The sequence below is a fragment of the Phacochoerus africanus genome, chromosome 15 (assembly GCF_016906955.1).
Source record: "Phacochoerus africanus isolate WHEZ1 chromosome 15, ROS_Pafr_v1, whole genome shotgun sequence".
Lineage (NCBI taxonomy): Eukaryota > Metazoa > Chordata > Mammalia > Artiodactyla > Suidae > Phacochoerus > Phacochoerus africanus.
Genome location: NC_062558.1, coordinates 34,674,730 through 34,683,301, shown reverse-complemented (window position 1 = coordinate 34,683,301; position 8,572 = coordinate 34,674,730).

The following is an 8,572-nucleotide window of genomic DNA, read 5'->3' as shown; positions in this document are numbered from 1 at the left end:
CTTAACAGTGTAAATGTACTTAATGCCACTGAACTGTACACTTAAAAATGGTTAAGATGGTAAATTTTATATTACGTGTATTTTACTGCAATTTTTTTTAATGTGGAAGAAAATGGAAAATTTGTGACAAAACAACGAGGGGAAAAATAATACATAGATGGGACAGAGAACAAAGATACTTCATTGGGGAGTTCCCATCGTGGCGCAGTGGTTAACGAATCCAACTAGGAACCATGAGGTTGCCGGTTCGGTCCCTGCCCTTGCTCAGTGGGTTAACGATCCGGCGTTGCCGTGAGCTGTGGTGTAGGTTGCAGACACGGCTCGGATCCCGCGTTGCTGTGGCTCTGGCGTAGGCCGGTGGCTACAGCTCCAATTCAACCCCTAGCCTGGGAACCTCCATATGCCGCGGGAGTGGCCCAAGAAATAGCAACAAAAAAAAAAAAAAAAAAAAAGATACTTCATTGGTTTTTGTGAATAAAAAAAAGCAAATTAGAGGGAGTTTCCAGCGGGTTAAGGCTCCAGTTGTGTCACTGTCATGTTCAGTCCCTGACTTGAGAACTTCCACATGCTGCAGATGTGACAAAAAAAGGGGGAAAAAAAGAGAACCTGAAATAAACATTGCAACTTTCATTAAAAAAAAAAAAAGAAAGAAAGCAAATCAGGGAACTATATTCAATATCCTGTCATAAATCATAATGGAAAAGGATATGAAAAAGCATATGTGTATAATTGTGTCACTCTGCTTTACAGCAGAAATTAACACAACATTGTAAATCATCCATACTTCAATAAAAATTTCAACAAACAAATAAATAAGCAAACCAAACAACAATAAGAAAATTGTAGCACTTTTGGGGGGGCTTTGGGAGGCTTTTTTTATTAGAGTATATTTGATTTACAGTGTTGTGTCAATTTCTGCTGTACAGTGTAGTGACCCAGTCATACATATATATGCATTCTTTTTCTCACACCATCTTCCCTCAGGTTCTACTCCAAGAGACAGGACATAGTTCCCTGTGCTAGCACTTTTATAATATATTGAAAGTGGGCCATCTGCCCACCTCCCCCAGGCCTCCGTCCTCTCCCTCAGGAAAATCAGTCTCACCAACTTCTGAAGAATATAGTCTTTGTTAGTTACCTAATATGCACCTGTTGGAATATCATACACCCATTAACACTTATGTTTCCAGAGTTTCTATAATAATAGAGGATCTATCTATTGTGATTACCCAGATGTGTAAAGTTCAATAAGAGGTTTTTTTCAACATAACTATTGAGATATGTTTCACATACCATATATTTATTCTCCCATTTAAAGTATAGAATTCAGGGGGTTTTCAGCACAGTTACAGAGTTGTCCAACCATCACCACAATCAGTTTTAGACTTTTTTCATCCCCCAAAGAAACCCCTTACCCTTTAGCTATTACCCTCGATGCCTCCCACCTTCAATACCCAGCCTCTAGCAACCACTATTCTACTTTCTGTCCTTATATATTTGCCTATTCTGGACATTTCAGAAAAATGAAATCAAATAATATATGTTGTGAATGGCTGTTTTCACTTACCATAATGCTTTCAATTAGCATGATGTATTCATGCATATTGCAGCAGGTATCAGGACTTTCTTTTTATGGCAGAATTGTATTTCAATGTATGGATATACCACATAGTGTTTATCCTTTCATCACTTGATGGATAGTCAATAAACATTTAAGCCCTAAGGAACTCAGAGAACTTGGGGCACTTCTTTTCTAGTTTTCTCTCTGCCTTAACCATTATTCCACTCATGCCTTCTGCTTTTGTTTTGTTTTTGCTGTTGTTTTTTTGGGTGGTTTGTTTTGTTGTGTGGCTGCATCCACAGCATATGGAAGTTCCTAGGCCAGGGACTGAATCTGAGCCACGGCTGTGGCAACGCTGGATCCTTTAACCCACTGCACCCAGCAGGGGATCAAACCCTCATCTCTGTAGCCACCCAAGTTATTGCAGTCAGATTCTTAACTCACTGTGCCATGGCAGGAACTCCCACTAATACCTTCTGGAGAGAGATAGTCCTTGCTTCCTTTGATGCTCTACTGTGAGCAGACTAGCATTTTACAAAAGCCTGCCTCTCTTTACTTAGACTGGGCTTTCTGTATGCCACGGCACCTGCCTGGAATGCAGTCAAGTAGAATTTTATGCCATTATTTTTCTTTTTTCCAAAGATTTCAGTCAAACTCCTTTGGCTGTGTGGCCAGGAATTCCCAACCTCCTAGGTCCCAAAGGTCCCTCCTAGGGACGTTTGTTTGCTTCAATTCTTTCTCCCACCCTGCAAAAGTCTCATCTCACTTCTCAAAGACAAGTATACGAAACTTAGTTCCATTCTATGCTTTTTGTATTCTCTGCCCAGAAGAATTCCCTGTCTCTGCTAAATTAGTTACAGAGACGCAGTAACTACTTGCATCCTGGCTTTTCCAGCTGATGGCTGACTTCTCGCAAGATTTTCAGAAAATCTCCTCGTAATGTATACCATTTGTTGTTGCCAGGCACACTATCCATGGAATTTCTCCTCCTATCCTTGGAGGAAACTTCAGAAGGAGGTACTAATCTTATCTACATTTTATAAATGAGGAAGCTGAGGCTCAGAGAGGTAAAATAACTTTCCAAACAAGTCACAGCTTCAAGCCCATGTTTATAGAATGAATCACTTCTGCTCTGGGCCTCACATTTACTGAGAGTAGTGAAAACTTGGATTGGGGAAAGGGAGGATTTAAAAAAACTTGTAATGGAAACTATGTACCCTATTCCCAGGAAAATGCACATATGCACACCATTTTCAAAGAAATTTCAAGGAGATGGGGGATAAACCATCCTGCAAGTCTAAACTGGAATTGTCAACTAGGTTAAGTGGGTACAGGAGGAAGAGAAAAATCTCACTTATGAACTTGAATCACTAGGTGGCACTCTCAGCCCTGAGTGGACTCCGGGTTCCACAGCCAAGGTCTTCTAAGAGATAGGAGTTGGTCCAAGCTGCCTGGAACTCAAAGAATTTCAGGGGTTGTTGGTTCAGACAATAACCCTCACCGTCCTAAAGAGGAAAAGAGGCCCAGAGTTGTTTAGCAGCTTGCTCAAGGTCACAGCTCATGGACAAAGCCAGAACTCACCCACTTATCCAAATTGTGATGTTTCTGAAATGTAACACATAGTTCCTTTACTTTGAGCAGAGCACAGTGGACACAATGCAATCTTTTCTCATGACCATTCCAGGAATGAGCTTTTGTGCGTGCGAACACTGGCTATTGTGTGGTGCTATCTGTGGGAACTAGAGGGGCTTATCTCCCACACAAAATGCCCCAGCTGCTGTTTCTTTGTTCATTCCTCCTGTGAGTGAGGCACTGAGCGCTGATTTGGGTCTTCCTATCTGTCAGGTTTGCTTATGTTTCAGTGTGTCTTTAGGAAAGTCATTTTCCCTCTCAGAGCCTTCATTTCTGGGGGTTATTGAGTGGATATCAAGAGTCAGGTACCAGTACAGTACTCCAAAGGCAGTAGATGGCCAATAATCCGTAACTACTAATGTCAGTGTGCTTCTTGCTCCTGTCAAGTTGCTGCCTTAATTTGCTGCTTTATATATTCTCTACCTTAGAACTCAGATGATGAAACTAATTAGCACGCTGGGTAAAATCAGAACATACAGACACTAAACGAGAAAAGTACCTGTTCCATTACGGATTCTATGACCTTTGTGTTGTGGTGTGACAGTCCTCCTGCTGAGTTCTGGCAAGGCAGAGGTACCAGGTCGGTATCTTCATAGGACACAGGACATTTGTAGAAATAGAAGGGAAATAGAAGGGAGATGGAAGATTAGATTCCTGGATAAGTAAGTTACTTTTAGGTATGACTACTCTAGACCTCCTCTTTCTTTCCATACACACACACACACACACACACATATTATATATATATACACATTATATACACATTTATATACAAATTATATATATCTATATCTATCTATCTATATATATATATAATTTTTTTACAGCCATACATTGGTGTATGGAAGTTCCAAGGCTAGGGGTTGAATCAGAGTTGCAGCTGCCAGCCTACATCATAGCCACAGTCATGCTGGATTCAAGCTGCATCTATGACCTCCGTTGCAGCTTGCAGCAACGCTAGATACTTAATCCACTGAGTGAGGCCAGGGATCGAACTGGCATTCTCATAGACACTATGTCAGGTTCTTAACCCACTGAGCCACAGCAGGAACTCCCCAACATATATTTCTGACCCTTCTGTTGACTGAAATAAGAAAATGCACAACATTAAGAGTTGTGAGTTTCAGTTTTATTCAGAGACCTTACTGAGGACTATAGCCTGGGAAATTCAGTTTCTTGGGAAATGAGGAACTACTCCAAAGTTGTAGAGGAAAAGGCCAGTACATGTATGATTTTGGCTGGGGAATATGAACCATCAAACATACATCTCAGTAAAAGGTTACTCTAGTCACAAGGAATAGGTATCTCTGTATATGATTTTAGTGATTTTCTGTGTATGGGAAAAAACGCAAGAATTTGGGCTTATTAAAATTCTTCCTGAAATGTACATCCTAACTGTCTAAGGAGCCTGTTTTTCCAAAGTTCAGAGTGCCCCATCCTGGTTTTCATCCTGAATTCCTTTCAGGGTGTACTGTCAGTCAATCACTGCAGTGGCTAATGACTTAATCCTTGTAGAACAGGATGGTGAGCAACATCTTTTAATATACAATTCCAACAACAAATAGCAATGAAATTGTGTTTTTTACAAATAGGAGACCTCCAAAAAGCAAAACCCCAAGGAAGATGAAATTTCGCTCTTCAGTGATTTATTCACTGCCAGAGTTCTTTCAGAGTTATATACAGTATAGTCATTTACACACTCCAGCCCCTGGGGGTCCATCTCCACTCTCTGTTCCCACACCCTTTTCTGGGGTTCTGACTTTTACTGTGTGCCAGGCACTGTGTGGTAATGATGGAGAACAAACCACAGAGCGGGCTTTGCCCTCATGGAGTCCACACTCATCTCTGTAGCCTTAGATGTCTGACAATGACTGTTTCTAACAAGTCATGTTGTGTCTACACTGCCGTGCCCCCCCACCATCCCCTGCCCATGTTCCTGCTCTTTCCACCACCAGGGATGCCCTTTACTCCCTAAATTGCTAGGTCCCAGAAATTCTTTGGGCTCTAGGGGTTACCTCTCCTAGGAAGTCTTCCTGGGTGTACATAGCAGGGACAGGCACCCTTCTGCATTCCTGTAGTGCCTTGTGTAAATATATATCACAACCCTGAATTGTAAGAATCGTTTTCCATGTCTATCTTCCTGCTCTAGCCTGAAATCTTGAAGGCATGGATGATGTTTCTTCCATGACCCTGTCTTCAGAATCTAACATAAGTTTAGTAGATATTCAGTCAATTGTAAGTGAAAAAATAGAGGACTGACCCCCAACAGAAGCAAATGGCAACAATAATGTAGCACACAGAAGAGGATTTATTTTGGCAACTCCTACTCTAAAGCTCTAGAATATTGCAGATGGCTCTTGTTTGCCCAAAACTGTCTTCTTGACAATCAGTTCAATTTCTCCCTTTCCAGGGGACATCTAATCTCCCTAGGAGTTCTCATCTTCCCTACCTCAGGGTACAGCCTGTCTTGTGGAGACTATCTTTACTGAGCATCTTCACCTAAGTTTGCATAAAGTCACAGGTAAGTTTCACTGCTCTTGTCCTCAACATTTATCTCCTCAATAACTTCACTTTCTTATGCTGTTCCTCAGCCTGCACTCTTATTTTTTCTAACTGGCTGCAGGATAAGACCATCAGTTCTGGGATCAGACACACTTGGATTTATATCTCTAGCCCACTGCTTCTAAGCCTCCCTATGAGATCTCTCTGGGCCTCAGTTTCCTCTCTTGTAAAATGGGAAGGCTAACTATAGCTTTTACCTTAGGATATGTTGACAACACTAGATGAAAGTCATTTAAGATGTTTGGCATGGAACCTGGCAAAGAAAAAAGCTGAATAAATATCATTATGTCAGAGTTCCTGTTGTGGCCCAGTGGCAATGAACCCAACTGCTATCCATGAGGATGTGGGGTTCAATCCCTGGCCTTGCTCAGTGAGTTAAGTATCTAGCGTTACCATGAGCTGTGGTGTAGGTCACAGACTTGGCTGAGATCCTCCATTGCTGTGGCTGTAGCCTAGGTCAGCAGCTGCAGCTCTGATTCATCCCCTAGCCTAGGGACTTCCATTTGCCAAATGTGCTAACCTAAAAAGCAACAAAAAAAAATAAAAAACATTGTCATTTGGGACATGCAAAATACATATAATTATTATTTTATTTTATAATTTATTATAATATAATCATATAAATGATAATATTAATAAAATATAACAATATTTTATCACTACAATTATAAAATTATAATTTTTCTCTACATCTTTTTTTTTTTGCCATTTCTTGGGCCACTCCAGTGGCATATGGAAGTTCCCAGGCTAGGGATCTAATTGGAGCTGTAGCCGCCAGCCTACGCCACAGCCACAGCAACGCCACATCTGAGCCACACCTGCAACCTACACCACAGCTCACGGCAACACTGGATCCCTAACCCACTGAGCAAGGCCAGGGATCGAACCCACAACCTCGTGGTTCCTAGTTGGATTTGTTAACCACTGCGCCACAACGGGAACTCCTTCTACATCTTGAATATCACATAATCAACATACTAATTATTTGGCTTAATTTAGTTTCCTATCCTTATTTTTTTCTTATTTGGTTGCACCCACAGCATGTGAAAGTTCCTGGGCCAGGGATTGAACTTGAGCCACAGCAGCAACCTGAGCTGCTGCTGTGACAACACCAGATCTTTAACCTACTGGGCCACAAGGGAACTCCTAGTTTGCTATCTTTTAAAAATGCTTCTTGCCAGTCAATTAAGAAGAAATATGTTGGAGTTCCCACTGTGGTGCAATAGGTTAATGATCTGGCTTGTCTCTGTGGCACTGTCAGTTAGATCCCTGGCCAGGTGCAGTGGGTTAAGGATCCAGCATTGCTGCAGCTGTGGCATAGGTCGAAGATACAGCTTGGTTTTTGATCTTTGGCCTGGGAACTTCCACATGCCATGGGTGTGGACAAAAAAAGAGGGGAAAAAAAAAAGAAATGTGTTGATTATTTTAAAAGGAAAATTTGTGAAACTATAATTTAAAATAATTCAGTCCACTGTGGGAAATAAAAATTTCTGTAACAAGTCTTGTTAAGTCCCTTTATTTTTTCCTAAAGAAAACCACAGTTAGCTGTTGTGTATCCTTCCAGTCGTATATTTACATACATATGGCATTATGCAATACGTATATGTGTTGATTTAAAAAAAAAAAAACATGGATAAGGCAGTTCCTGTTGTGGCTCAGTGGGTTAAGAACCCGACTAATACCCATGAGGGTGTGGGTTTGATCCCTGGCCTTGCTCAGTGGGTTAAAGGACCTGGCATTGCCGTGAGCTGTGGTATAAGTGGCAGACATGGCTTGGATTTTGTATTGTTGTGGCTGTGGTGTAGGCCAGCAGCTGCAGCTCCGATTTGACCTCTAGCCTAAGAACTTTCATATGCCGGGGGTATGGCCCTAAAAAGAAAAAGAAGAAAGAAAAAGATATAGGTGAGATCATATACACATACTATATGATATCATCTATTTTTTAAATACATATGTGTATTATACACACACACACACATATATATATATATATTTATATATATAGTTTTGTTTTGTTTTGTTTCACCCATGGCATGCAGAAGTTCATGGGCCAGAGATGGGGAACCCACACCATAGCAGTGACAATACTGGATCCTTAACCCACTGAGCCAGATTTCATAGAACTCTGAAATCCATGTATAACTTTTGATTTCCTTAAAATTTTACTGATATCCTATTGCTGACCAGAAGCCTTACTGGTAACATAAATAGTGAACAAAATATATACATATATATATATTTTGTATGTTATAGATATAAATTTACATATATTTTATGCAATCATGACATATCTAATTTTATTGAAGTTCGTCTTTGTAAGTTTTTTCAAATTTTCACAAAAGATTTTCCAATATATTTATTTTTAAAAGTCCATGTATAAATGGACCTGCCCAGTTCAAACCCATGTTGTTCAAGGGTCAGCTGCAGTTTCCTAATTTCTGGAGCATGCGGAAAGTTCTAATAAGCTCATAAAAATGTGATAAGCAGAGATGGGGTCTAATAAGGTGGCTGGTATCATAGGTAATTAGTATTAACTGTGTACTCACACGAGCTTATTGACACCATGCTTGCAAGTTGCTCTCCTGAGCTGATAACAGCTCTGTGAAGGTGTGTGTTTTACTCCCTTGCTACTTGCAGAGGACATGTCTTGCTTTTGCTTTCCTGCCTCTGTTTCTCTTCTTTTTTGGTACCAACACAATTATTTTCCTTTGGGAAGCTGCCCCTCCTCAAACCTAAGAAAATGGGTTGGGATGGAGCTATGGGAGTGGATGAGGACTCAGGCTAGGCAGAATAATTATGAATGGATTAGGGCTGGGC